The sequence below is a fragment of the Panthera tigris genome, chromosome B3 (assembly GCF_018350195.1).
Source record: "Panthera tigris isolate Pti1 chromosome B3, P.tigris_Pti1_mat1.1, whole genome shotgun sequence".
Classification (NCBI taxonomy): domain Eukaryota; kingdom Metazoa; phylum Chordata; class Mammalia; order Carnivora; family Felidae; genus Panthera; species Panthera tigris.
The window spans coordinates 27,288,663-27,303,230 of NC_056665.1; the positions used below are offsets into that span (position 1 = coordinate 27,288,663).

Below are 14,568 nucleotides of genomic sequence, written 5' to 3' on the forward strand. Positions count from 1 at the left end.
TAACTTGAATATAAATAAATAAATTAAAAAAAAAAAAGAATGCAATAGATCTGTGACATGTGCAGCATGGGAAATATCCAAAATATCTTGTTCTTCCAAAAGCATCCATTCCACATGCAATAATATTCCCAAGGTGTGGAGTGCATGCCAAGCCAACTCCCCCACCTCCAATCGCTCCCTCCTCCACAATTACCTAGTCTAGGGGCTTATTTTATCTAATATTGTGAGAAAAGCCATTGGTATTTTGATAGATCTACTAAATCTATAGATCTCTTTGGGTAGGACGGACATTTTTAACAATATTAGTTCTTCTAATCCATGACCACAGTATATCTTTCCATTTATTTGTGTCATGTTCAATTTCTTTCATCAATGTCTTATACTTTTCAAAGTACAGGTCTCTTACCTACTTGGTTAATTTTATTCCAAGATATTTTATTTTTTGATGCAATTATTAATGGAGTTGGTCTCTTAATTTCTCTTTCTGACAGTTCATTATTAGTATATAGAAATACAACAGATTTCTGTGTATTGATTTTGTATCCTACAAATTTATTGATTTATTTTCTAGTTCTAAAACTTCTTTGGTAGAAACTGTAGGATTTTTTACACATAACATCATGTTATCTTCAAATAGTAACAGTTTTACTTCTTCCTTGCCAATTTGTATGCCTTTATTTTCCTTGCCTAGTTACTGTGGCAAGAACTTCCAGTGTGATGTTGAATAAAGATGCTGAAGAGTGGGCATCCTTATCTTGTTTGTGATCTTAGAGGAAAAGTTTTAAGCCCTTCTCCATTCAACATTCAACATGTTAGCTGTCAGTTTGTCATATATGGCCTTTATTATGTTGAGATACATTCCCTATACAACCACTTGGTTGATAGTTTTTATTATAAAATTATATATTTATTATATATTTATTTATTTATACATTTATTTATTATAAATGTATGTTGAATTTGGTCACATGCTTTTTCTGCATCTATTGAGATGATTATATGATTTTTATCCTTCATTTTGTCATGTTGATTTGTGGATACTGAACCATCTTTGCATCCTTAGAATAAATTCCACTTGACCATTGTGAATGATTCTTTTAATCTGACATTTTCTTAAGGATTTCATCAGGGATATTGGTCAGTAATTTTCTTTTTTGGTAGCGTCTTTGTCTGGTTTAGGTATCAGGGTAATTTTTATCTCATAGAATGAGTCTAGAAGAATTCCTTCCCTTCCAATTTTTTGAAATCTTTGGAAAAGGATGTATGAACTCTTTAAATGTTTGGTATAATTTGCCTGTGAAGCCAACTGATCCTAGACTTTTGTTGAGAGTTTTATTATTGATTCAATTTCATTACAAGTAATCTTTTCAGATTTTCTATTTCTTTACGATACAAAGAAATCACAGGAAGGCTATATGTTTCTAGGAATCTGTCTATGTCTTCTAGGTTGTCCAATTTGTTGATGTATTCTATTTCATAGTAGTCTCTTATAATCTCTTGTATTTAGGTGGTAGAAATTGTAACTTCTCTTTTATTTCTGAATTTACCACTTTGATCTCTCTTTTCTTGATGAGTCCAGCTAAAGGTTTATCATTTTTGTTTATCTTTTCAAAGAACCAGCTCTTAGTTTCATTGATCTTTTCTACTGGTTTTTAATTCTCTATTTCATTTATTTCTGCTCTGATCTTTATTATTTCCTGTCTTCTACTAATTTGGGGCTTTATTTGTTCTTTTTCTAGCTCCTATAGGTGGAAAGTTAGATTATTTATTTGGTGTTTTTCGTATGTCTTGAGGTAGATTTATATCATTATAAATTTCCCTCATAGAACTGCTTTTACTGCATCCCTAAGACTTTGGAATACTGTGTTTTCATTTTCATTTGTCTCTAGGTATTATTTGAGTTCCACTTTTATTTCTTCATTGACCCATTGGTTCTTTAGTAGCATGTCACTATAGTCTACCAGTGTTTGTGTTTTTTCCACTTTTCTTATTATAATTGATTTCTAGTTTCATAGAAAAGTTGCTTAATAATATTATTTATTTTTCTTAAGTTTATCGATACTTGTGTTGTGGCCTAACACTTGATACATCCTGGAAAATGTTCCATGTGCACTTGCAAAGAACTTGTATTCTGCTATTTTTTGGATGGAATGTTCTCTATATATGTATTAACTCCATGGGACCCACCCAATATGTCATTCAAAGCAACTGATTTCTTATTAGCTTTCTGTTTTGATGATTTATCCATTTATGTAAATGGAGTACTAAAGGCCCCTATTAGTATTATATCCCTATCAAATTCTCCTTTTGTGTCATTAATATTTGCTTTATATTTTAAGTTTGATCCTATTTTGGGTGCATAATTATTTACAAGTGTTCTATCTTCTAGTTGGATTGAACCACTTATCATTATGTAATGCCCTTCTTTGTCTCCTGTTGCAGCCTTTGTTTTAAAGTCTATTTTGTCTGATACAAGTATTGCTACCTCAGCTTTCTTTTCATTTATACTTGCATGGAATATCTGTTTCTATCCCCTCACTTTCAGACTGTGTTTGTCTTATTTCTGAAGTGAGTCTTTTGTAGGTGGCATATATATGGGTCTTTTTTAAAAAAAAAATCCATTCAGAAATCCTATGTATTTTGATTGGAGAATTTAGTCCACTTACATTTAAAATAATTATTGATAGTTATGCACTTTTTGCCATTTTGTTAATTGTTTTCTGGTGGCTTTTGTCGCTCTCTTCTATGCTCCATTCTTCTTTCTCTCTCTCTTCCCTATGATATGATGACTTTCTTTAGTGTTAAGTTTGTATTCTTTTCTGTTTATTTTTTGGGTATCTATTATAGGTGTTTGCTTTGTGGTTATCATGAGCTTCGTATATAATAACTTATGTATTTGGCAGTATATTTTTAGTTGGTGATTACTTAAGTTCAAATGAATTCTAAAAGTACCATAGTTTTACTTCCCCCCACATTTTGTTTTTATGTCATATTTTACATTTTTTTAAATTTGTGTATTCCTTAATCAACTATCATAGATGTAGTTGATTTTACTACTTTTGTCTTTTAACAAAATACTAGTTTTATAAGTGTTTTTAAAAGTGTATTTGTTTATTTTGAGAGAGAGAGAGAGAAAGTGGGGGAGAAGGAGGGAGAGGGAGAGAGAGAATCCCAAGCAGGTTCCACACTGTCAGTGCAGAGCCTGACATGAGGCTTGAACTCATGAACCATGAGATCATGACCCGAACTAAAACCAAGAGTCAGATATTTAGCCAACTGAGCCATCCAGATGCCCCTAGTTGTATAAGTGTTTAATTCACTACCTCTAGTATATGTTTGCCTTTACCAGTACAGCACAAAATCATACATTTTCTTATTTCTATTTATGCCCTTTCTTTTTCTGCTTAAAGAAATCCCCTCAATATTTCTTGTAAATCTAGGTTAGTGGTGGTGAACTCCTTTCATTTTTGATTATCTGGGAAACTCTTTATCTCCCCTACAACTCTGAATGGGTAGAGTATTCCTGCTTGTAAGTTTTTTTTTTCCTTTCAGCACTTAGAAAATATCATGTCATTCCCTTTTCACCTGTAAAGCTTTTACTGAAAAATTAGCTCACCGTCTTAAGGTGGTTCCTTTATATGTAACTAATTGTTTTTCTCTTGCTGCTTTTAACATTCTTTCTATATGTTTAATTTTTGCAATTTTAATTATAATGTGTTTGGATTTCTTTGGGTACATCTTGTTTGTGACTCTGTGCTTCCTTGATATGGCTGACTCTTTCCTTCCCCAGGTTAGGTAAGTTTTCAGCTATTATTTCTTCAAATAAGTTTTTCTGTCCCTTTCACTCTCTCTTCTCTATCTGGGATCCCTAAAATATGAATGATAGTCCATGACTGTTGCAGGTATACTAGTGGGCAGAGCTGGTCCCTGGCACAGTTGGTTGTAAGGCTCAGAAGCACCTGTAGTGGGCATGTTGGTGGGTGGATTTATCTTCCTGTAAGCTATGAGGCCCTACTGAGGTACAGTGTTGTGTGGGGCTCCCACGGGTTCTGTCTCTTGACATGAGCAGTCCAGAGGCATGACTCCAATATGTATCCCTCTAGTGCTGAGATCAGCATAGCAGAACATATTAGGAAAAAGTGTCTGCTGTCAGTGTCATAGTCCCTGGGGTGAGGCCAAGCTGCTTCCTGCCTCTCTGGCAGGTGCTCTAATAAGTAGGTCCCCTTCCCCTATGGTCTATGCACATTTCCATCTGGTGTCTTTATGCTGGTTTCTGGGTCAAGTGTGTTTGCATGTGAGTCCTTTAAGGCTGGGTTTTCCTTTCCCCACAGCTCTGTAGTTTTTCTGGATGTACTCTCCGTTGGTTTTCAAAGACAGGTATTTTGGGGACTCATCTCTCCTATGCAGGATCTAAGGGATGGGGTGCCTGATGTGTAGCTCATATCTTGCTCCTTGGGAAAGAAATTCATACTTTTGAGATCTTTCCTGACCATGGAGTGCTCCTTAGTAAGACCAGATTTCTGCCTCTTCTACATGCTTCAGTGCTGTCCCTTGTTGTTTCTAGGTGCCCTTCAGAGGGAATTCTTCCAAATGTAGTTGGAGGTTTGTTGTGTCTATGGGAGAAAGTAAGTTCAGGATCTTTCTATGCCACTTCTATATGTTTGTTTTTCCTTTGCATTTATTAATAAGGAACTGAGCTTTATCATTAATAAGGTCAAGGTATTCTTAATGGTATCAATTTCTGTATCCAGGAATCGATATGGATTGACCTTATGCTAACATGGAAGCTGACCTGCACTTGCTCTTTGGTTCACCACAGGCAGGGTTAATTCCCTCCACATATGCAATATGTAAGCTTGAAAGTGGCCTGAAAGTCTCACAGTCAGGACCTTTTCTCTTCTTCACCTTCCACAGTTCCTTTGTTGAAGCTCTCCTTTTATTACATTCTATCCTTTCTTATAATTTCAGGGGCTCTGCTGTCCTAGTTGCCCCAGTTCTTGGATGACTTCTGTATGTCATTGATTTCTCCATTAAAATATATGTCATCATCTATTAAAATACTAACTATATATAATATATTAATAATAAATTTAAATTTATTAAAATAGATTTTTTCAATAGTTATCTTTAAACTTTCTTTTTTTTTCTGTTCTTCATCCCTTAGAAACCTATATTGTTTCTCATACGGTTTTAATCTACCTCCCGAAGGTGGATTCCATTATGGCCCACAGTGATAGGCTCCATCCACACACTGTCTGGCATCACCTCTGGATGGTCCTTTGAAGTCAGTATGTCTATATTAATTTGCTAGGGCTTCCAAAACATAGTACCAAACTGGATAGCATAAACACCAGAAAATTATTCTCTCACAGTTCTAGATGCTGGAAGTCAAGGTGTTAACAAAATTGGTTTCTTCTCCCTCCTTGCCTTCTTCTCCCTGTGTCCTCACATAGTTATCTCTGTGTATGTTCTGTATTCTAATCTCCTCTTTTTAGAAGCATGCAATTCATAGTAGATTATGGTCCATTTTAATGACCTCATGTTAACTTCATTGCCACTTTAAAAATCTTATATCCAAATATAGTCACATTCTAAGGTGAAAGCTTCAATATATGAGCCAGTGGCCAGTGGCAGAAAATAACAATGGGTGTTATGTCAGTCTGTAACAATGTCTAGCACCAAAGCCCTCAGGCCTATCTTGAACCAAGGATATCTCCTTGTTTTTCTGCTTGGGCATGACTCTTGTTCCAGTATTTAATTTTAACTTTTGAAGTTATATTTTCTCCCTAGCTTTTGTAATCTATTATGAAATCTTAATTTTTAAAAAATTGTTTACTGTTTATTTATATTTTGAGACAGAGAGAGACAGAACATGAGTGGGGGAGAGTCAGAGAGAGAGGGAGACACAGAATCTGAAGCAGATTCCAGGATCTGGGCTGCCAGCACAGAGCCCAAGACAGGGCTTGAACTCATCCACCATGAGATCATGACCTGAGCTGAAGTTGGGTGCTTAACCAACTGAGCCACCCAGGTGCCCCTGAAATCCTAAATTTCTATTTCTATAAATATTTTATATCATTTTCCATTAAAAAAACTTTATCTTCTATAACTATGGTTTTGGCCCATATTTCTGCTTATTTAGGCAATCGCATTGAAGTTTTAATGGTGTTTTCATCATCTGCCTTTTTCTTGTAGCCCAATCTACACATTGCTCTTCCCTTCCCTCCCTTCTATCTTCTCACTCTCCTTTCTTCTCCCTCCATTACACCCTCCCTGTGATAGTTATTGAGACTTTTCCACACTGTGCTAAATGACAATATTAATAAATTTTCCTCTTCTTCCTAACCCTCAAAGGCAACATAGGACTTATTGAATTAAGGAAACTATATAGCCTATGTCTTCTCCAATTATACATTCCAAAATAATCATCACTGTGCCTTTATATGACTAGTCCTTACCATCTTGTGTGGGCTACTCTCTCCCCAGAGCAGGGTGGCCCCAGGAGCAGGCTGATGGACATTTGTCACCTGAGAGACATGTGCAGGTTACATGAGAGCAACTGAGATTCTCACTCCTATAGTTCCTTGGGGAAGGAGATATTCCTCCAAGTTGACCTCCAAAGATGTCTTATCAAACCTGCACTGAGAGTAAGCTCTGCACCACCTCTATCTGCTGAAGGCAGAGTCCCCAGCACACAGCTCCAAGCTGAGGGCTACACTGGCACCCACTTGCTCTGAGACAATTGTTGCAAGCAAACTCAGGGATGCAGGCCACCTCAACTGTTTTAAAACCTGTTTATTTAATCCACTATCATGCTGCATAGCTCAGGTAGCATACTAGACTTTTCTAGACAAAACAAATGCCCCAGTCTCTGAGTTCCTCCAAATCTTGGAGGACACAGGTGAAGTTTTCTCAACAGATATCTCAATGGGGTCTATACTAGTAGCAGCAGGGAGCAGGTCCATATGCATGTGTGTCAGGGAGGAGGGTGTGCAAACCCCAGGAGAGTCCTTGTCCCTACCATGCCAGCCTTTCACCTCTCTTACAAGGGAGCCTCATTCATGGACTACCTATCATGGGTGTGTGCCCAGCCTTTCTTCCACATGCCTGACTGGCCAAGGTTGTTGCTGGCGTTGTCCTTGACATGGTAAGTCCTATGCAGATAACTGTAGTACCCCTTCAAAAAGTGGGGTCCTTGTTCCTGACTTAGCTAAGTTCTAGGATCAAGGGAGAATTTAGAGAAGTAAGAATAGTCCTACTTAACACCCTGAAAACACTTCATATATGATAAATGCACAGAAGAGCTGGAGCACCAGAATCAAAGTGTTAGCAGGGGTTATTCTTAAGCATGGAAAGAGGTAACCAGCACTAACTGGAAAACACACAGTGATCTTTGTTTCCCTTTCTCAGAGATGAAGAATCCAGAATAAGGAATGCAGAGAAGCTCTTTTTAACAAACCTATGATAAAACACATTCCATATGATTTTGAGGCTTATAAAAATTGACTTTTCAAACTTACTGAAATGGAGGTAAATTAACCTGATAAAAGTGTTCAAAATAATGAATCATAAAGATGCTGACTGAGCTTGAGAGAAGAATGGATGAACAAGATGAGAATTTCAATAAAGAGATAGAAAATATAAGAAAGTATTAAATAGAAGTAAAGCTGAAGAATAAACCAACTGCACTGAACAATAATGTAGAAGGTCCAACAGCAGACTAGATGGAGCAGAAGAAAGGATCAGTAAACCTTAAAACAGGGCAGTGGAACTCACCCAATCAGAATGGTAAGGAAAAAAGAATGAAAAAAAAATCAAGATAGCTTAAGAAACTTATGAGAAAACATCATACAGACCACCATTAACATTATAAGGCACCCAGAAAGAGGAGAGAAGGCATAAAACTTATTTGAAGAAATAATGGCTGAAACTTCCTTGCATGGGGAAGGAAACATACATGAAGATCCAGAAAGCCCAGAAAGTACCAGATAAGATGAACCCAAAGAGAACCACACCGAGAAACATTATAAAGTGTCAAAAGTTAAAGACAAGGACACAATATTAAAAGCATCAAAGGAAAAACAACTTGTTCCATACAATAAAACCACCATAAGACTATAAGCATATTTTTCAGCAGAAACTTTGCAGGCCAGAAGGCAGTGTCACAAAAGCACTAAAAGAAAGAAACTTCCAATGAAGAATACTCAACCCAGCAAAGCTGCCTTTCATAATTGAAGGAGATAACATTTCCCAGGTAAACACAAGCTAAAGGAGTTCATCACTAGGCCAGCCATAAGGAAATGGGACTTCTTTATGCTGTAATGAAAGCTATAATGAAATGCTATTAATCTGTATCAGGAAAACATATAAAAGTATAAATCTCACTGGTAAAAGGTAAGTATATAGTAAAATTCAGAATAATATAAGGTAAAGGTGGTGGGGTAATCACTTATATAGCTAGTATGAAGGTTAAAAGACAAAGTAGTAAAAATAATTGTAGCTACAATAATCTCTTAATGGGTGTACACTTTAAAAAGATGTAAATTGTGGCATCCAAAACATAAAGCATGGCTGGGTGGACTAAAAGTGTAGAGCTTTAGAATGCATTTGAACTTAAGTTGTTATCAACTTAAAATAGACTGTTGCAAATATAGGTTGTTTTGTGTAAGCTTCATGGTGGCTACAAAGCAAAAAAAAAAAAAAAAGCTATAGCAGATATACAAAAGATAAAGAGAAAGGAACCTAAACATATCACTAAGGAAAATAATCAAAGCACAAAATAAAACAGCAATAGAAAAAGAAAGGAAGAAAGGAATTACAAAACAACCAGAAATCAAGTAGAAATTGGCAATAAGTATATCCCTATCAATAATAATATTGATATATTATGAAATAATGTTAAAATAATAATTATTTTAAATGTAAATAAACTAGCAGTGCCTGGGTGACACAGTTGGTTAAGCATCTGATTCTTGATTTCAGCTCAGGTCATGATCTTGTAGTTCATGAGTTCAAGCCCCACGTCAGGCTCTGCACTAATAGTGCAGAACCTGCTTGAAATTTTCTGTCTCCCTCTTTCTCTCTCTCTGCCCCTCCCCTCCTCACTCTCTCTCTCTCTCTCAAAATAAATAAATAAACATTAAAATATGTAAATGAACTAAATGCTCCAATCAAAAGACAGAGTAGCTGAGTGGACCAAAAAAATAATACCTATATATATTCTGCCTATAAGAGACTCACCTCAGATGTAAGAACACACATAAAATGAAAGTGGAGAGATGGAAAAAGATGTTTGGTGCAAATGAAAACCACAAGAAAGCTGGGGTAGCTATGCTCATATCATAACAAAGTAGACTTTAAGACAAAGAATATAATAAGATACAAAGAAGGCAATTATATTATGATAAAGGTATCAATCTAACAAGAAGATGTGGTATATATATACAATGGAGTATTACTCAACAATCAAAAAAAGAATGAAATCTTGCCATTTGCAACTATGTGGATGGAACTAGAGAGTATTATGCTAAGCGAAATTAGTCAGTCAGAGGACCCAACATAGAAGCACCTAAGCATACAAAGCAAATATTAAATGACTTAAAGGGAGGAATAGACCATAATAAAATAACAGTAGGGGACTTGAATGTCCCACTTTCATCAATGGATAGATTACCGAGACAGAAAATTAACAAGGAAACACTGGCCTTAAAGGACATGTTACACCTTAAGATTGACTTAAGAGATATACAGAATATTCCATTCAAATGCAACAGAATATACATTCTTCTAAAGCACACATGGAACATTCTGTGGGATAGATCACATATTATTCCACAAAACAAATCTTAATGACTTTAAGAAGACTGAAACCACATCAAGCATCTCTTCTGACTACAATGATGTGAAACTAGAAATCAATTACAAAAATAAAGCTAGAAAAATCACAAATACGTGGAGATTAAACAACATCCTATGAAACAACCAATGGGTCAAAGAAGAAATCAAAAGAGAAATTTAAAAAAAGTTTAAGACCAATGGAAATGTAAATAGAGTATACCAAAACTTATGGGATACAACAAAAGCAATTCTAAGAGGGAGTTTCATAGTAATAATTGCCATACATTAAGAAAAAGAAAGATTTCAAATAAACAACCTAACTTTACACCTCAAGATACTAGAAAAAGAAGGGGCATCTGGCTAACTCATTCCATAGAGCATACAACTTCTGATCTCAGGGTTGTGAGTTCAAGCTCCACACTGTGAGTTCAAGCTCCACACTGGGAGCAAGTCAAGCTTACAGAAGAAGAAGGAGAAGGACAAGAGGGAATAGAAGGAGGAGAAAGAGGAGGGGAAAGATGGAGAGGGAGGAGGAGAATAAGAAGGAGAGGGAGGAGGAGGAGAAGAAGGAGAGAAAGAAGGAGAGGGAGGAGGAGGAAGAGGAGAAGAAGAAGGAGAAGGATGAGAAGAATGAGGAGGAGAAGGAAGAGAGGGAGGGGGAGGAGGAGGATAGGGAAGAGGAGAAGGAGAAGAAGGAGAGGGAAGAGGAAGAGGAGAAAGAGGGGAAGAGGACAGGAGGGGAGGAGGAGAAGAAGGAGGAGGAGAAGGAGGATGGGAAGGATAGGGAGAAGGAGGAGGAAGAAAGGGAAGAGGAGAAGAAGAAGGAGAGCAGGGAGGGAGGGGAAGAGGGGGAGGAGAAGGAGGAGAAGAAGGAGGGGGAGGAGGAATAGGAGAAGGAGAAGGAGAAATTAAACTCAGAGTTAGCAGGAGGAAGGAAATAACAAAGATCATAACAGCATTAATGAAATAGAGACCAGAAAAAAAAAAAACAATGAAACTAAAAGCTGGGTTTTTTTAAAGATAAAAGAAATCGACAAAGCTTTAGGTAGACTCACTGATAAAAAAGAGAGAAGACTCAAATAAATAAAACCAGAAATGAAAGAGGATACATAATAACTGATAATACAGAAATACAGAGGCTCATCAGAGACTAGGAAGAACAATTATATGTCAACAAACTAGACAACTTAGAAGAAATGGATAAATTCTCAGAAACATATAACCTAGGAAGACTCAATCATGAAGAAATATAAAATCAGAACAGACCAGTAATGAGTAAGAAGATTGAAACAGTAATCAAAAGCTCCCAAAAAAACAAAAGCCTAAGATCAGATGGCTTCACTGGAGAGTGCTACTATTTAAAGAAGAGTTACTACCAATCCTTCTCAAACTCGAGAAAGAAGAAAGAAAGAAAGAAAGAAAGAAAGAAAGAAAGAAAGAAAGAAAGAAAAGAAAAGAAACACTTCTAACTCATTTTACAAGGCTAGCATTACCCTGATACCAAAGCCAGACAAGGACACCAAAGAAAAGAAAATTACAGGCTAAAATTTCTGATGAATATAGATGTAAAGTTCTTCAACAAAATATCAGCAAACTGAATTTAAAAATACATTAAAAGGATCATACACCATGATCAAGTGGGATTTAGTTCACAGATGCAAGAATGGCTCAACATCCATTAGCACATTAGTGCTATATCATATTAACAAGGATAAAAATCATATGATCATCTCAATAGATGGGGAAAAAGCATTTGATCAAATTTGACATACATTTATAATAAAAAATTCTCACGCAAGTGGGTATAGAGGGAACATACTTCAACATAATGAATGCCACATATGACAAACCCACAGATACCATACTCAGTGGTGAAAAACTGAAAACTTTTTCTCTAAGATCAGAAACAAGACAAAGATGTCCTTTCTCTCTTCTTTTATTCAATATGGTTCTGAAAGTCCTAGCCAGAGCCATTAAGCAAGTAGAAATAAAAGGCACCCAAATTGGGAAGGAAGAAGTAAAACTGTCACTATTTGTAGATTACATAATATTATATACATAAAACTCCAAAGATTCCACCAAAAATACAAGCAATCTGTTAGAATAAATTAATTCAGTAAATTTGCAGGATACAAAGTCAATAGATAAAAACCGATTGCATTTCTAGTCACTAAAAACAAACAGAAAGAGAAATAAAAATGTCTAGAAAAATGACTAGAAGAAAATGACTCAATACATGCCTCATTCACATTTGCATCAAAGAAATAAATACCTAGGAGTAAATTTAACCAAGGAAAGGAATGACTTGTACACTGAAAACTATAAGACATTGATGAAAGAAACTGAAAAAGACACAAATAAAAGGGAAGATAGTCTGTGCTCATGGATTAGAAGAATTAGTATTATTAAAATACCATACTACGAAAGCAATCTACAGATTCAATGCAATCCCTATCAAAATTTCAATGGCATATTTCACAGAAATAGAACTAACAATCCTCAGATTTGTATGCAACCACAAAAGACCCCAAATATTCAAAAGCAATTTTGATAAAGAAGAATAAAACTGCATTGATCACACTTCCTGATCAAATTATATTACAAAGTGATAGTAATCAAAACAGTATTGGCATAAAAACAGACACAGAGAGCAGTGAAACAGAATAGAGAGCGCAGAAATAAACCCATGTATATATGGCCAATTAGTTTACAACCAAGGAACCAAGAATATACAATGGGGAAAGGAAAGTCTCTTCAAAAAATGGTATTGGAAAACTGGACAGCCAAATGCAAAAGAACAAACCTGGATTACATTCTTACACCACGCACAAAAAATAACTATAAATGAATTAAAGACTTGAACATATGAACCACAAAACTTCTAGAAGAAAACAGACAATAATCTCCTTGGCAGTGGCCTTGGGTGTCTTTGTGAATTTGACAACAAAAGCAAAAATGAACGAGTGAGACTATATCAACCTAAGAAGCTTCTGCACAGCAAATGAAACATGAACAAAATGAAAAGGCAACCTACCAAATGTGAGAAAATATTTGCAAATAATATATATGATGAGATTAATATCAAAAATACATTAAAAACTTACACAACTCAAAGCAAATAAATCCATTTTAAAAGGCAGAGGATCTGAACAGATACTTTCTCAAAGAAGACATACAGAAGGCCAACAGATACAGGAAAAGGTTGTGGGTGTTAAAATCATTAATTATTGGGGAAATACAAATCAAAACCACAATAAGATATCACCTCATACCTATCAGAATGGCTATTATCAAAAAGACAAGAGATAACTAGTGTTGGAGAGGATGTGGAGAAAAGGGAACTCTTATACACTGTTGATGGGAATGTAAGTTGGTGCAGCCACTATGGAAAAGAGTATGGAGGTTCCTAAAAAAATTATAAATAGAACTACTATATAATTCAACAATTTCACTTTTGGGTGTTTATCCAAAGTAAATGAAGACATTTACTTGAGATTTATGTACCTCTATGTTCATTGCAGCTTTATTTCAATAGCCAAGATACAAAAAAACCAAGTGTCCATCCATGGATGAATGGATAAAGAAAGTGTGTGTGTGTGTGTGTGTGTGTGTGTGTGTGTGCCTTCACAACAGAATACTACTTAGCCATTAAAAAATAAAAATAATATCTTACCATTTGTGACAACATGAGTAGAACTTGAGAGCATTATGCTAAGTGAAATGTCAGACAAAAAGGTAAAAATGATCTTTGATCATATGATCAAACTATGGTCTCACTTACATGTGGAATCTTAAAAAAAAAAAAAAATTCACAGATACAGAGAACAGATTGCTGTTTGCAAGAGCCAGGAGTGGGGGTGGGTAAAATGAGTTGAACAGGTCAAAAGATACAAACTTCCAGTTATAAAACAAATGAGTCATGAGATATAATGTAAAGTATGGTGGCTATAATTAAAATACTATGTTGTGTGTTTGAATGCTGTTAATAGAATAATCTTAAAAGTTCTTATCACAAGAATTTGTAACCATGTGTGGTAACAGATGTTAAGTAGACTTATTGTGGTGACCATTTCACCACATATACAAGTCTCATATCATTATGTTGTAAAACTGAAACTAATATAATATGTCAATTATATCTCAATAAAACAAATGTTTTTTAAGTGGACTTTCAAAGTAGAATATCAGATAAGGAAAAACTTTAAGCATAATTAATCTTTATTAAGTTGACCCCATTTTAGGAATTCAGATTTCAGTTTTAAAAAAATTCAAGCACACCAAGATTATAGAGGCATTGGAGATACATACTGTCATCAGTTAATGTCAGTTTTTAACATCAACCTTTTGCTGAAACTGAAACCCCCAAAGTCAATTAGGCATTTTAAAATCCAAATGGCTTTTCTTTATAGCTTTACAACACTGTGTTCAGTAGAGATCTTGCCAGGTAGTACAAATTTTTCTGCATTCTGAACTAACACATATGCACCAGAAGAACGCAACCATAAAAAGAATTGGGGGAAAAAAGGAGGAAAGACCCATGTGAGAGGCTTTGTTTTTCAAGAGGCATCCTGTGAGGATTTGGGCTGATTTCATATTAAATCAGTCACCATGTGCACCTTTCTTACAGCACTCTGCACAAAAGGAGAGCCCTAGCATATCTATTTTCAGAATTACAATGTTCTTCTTATATCTTTTTAAAATTGTATATCATGTAGAAAAAAAGATCTCACA

At 35.4% G+C, this 14,568-nt stretch overlaps 1 protein-coding gene across 1 annotated transcript in view; it reads right to left on the reverse strand.

Moving 5' to 3' along the window:
* The window catches only part of OCA2 (OCA2 melanosomal transmembrane protein), a 471,457-nt gene that overhangs the window by 34,907 nt on the left and 421,982 nt on the right, over positions 1–14,568 (reverse strand). The window lies entirely within an intron of this gene.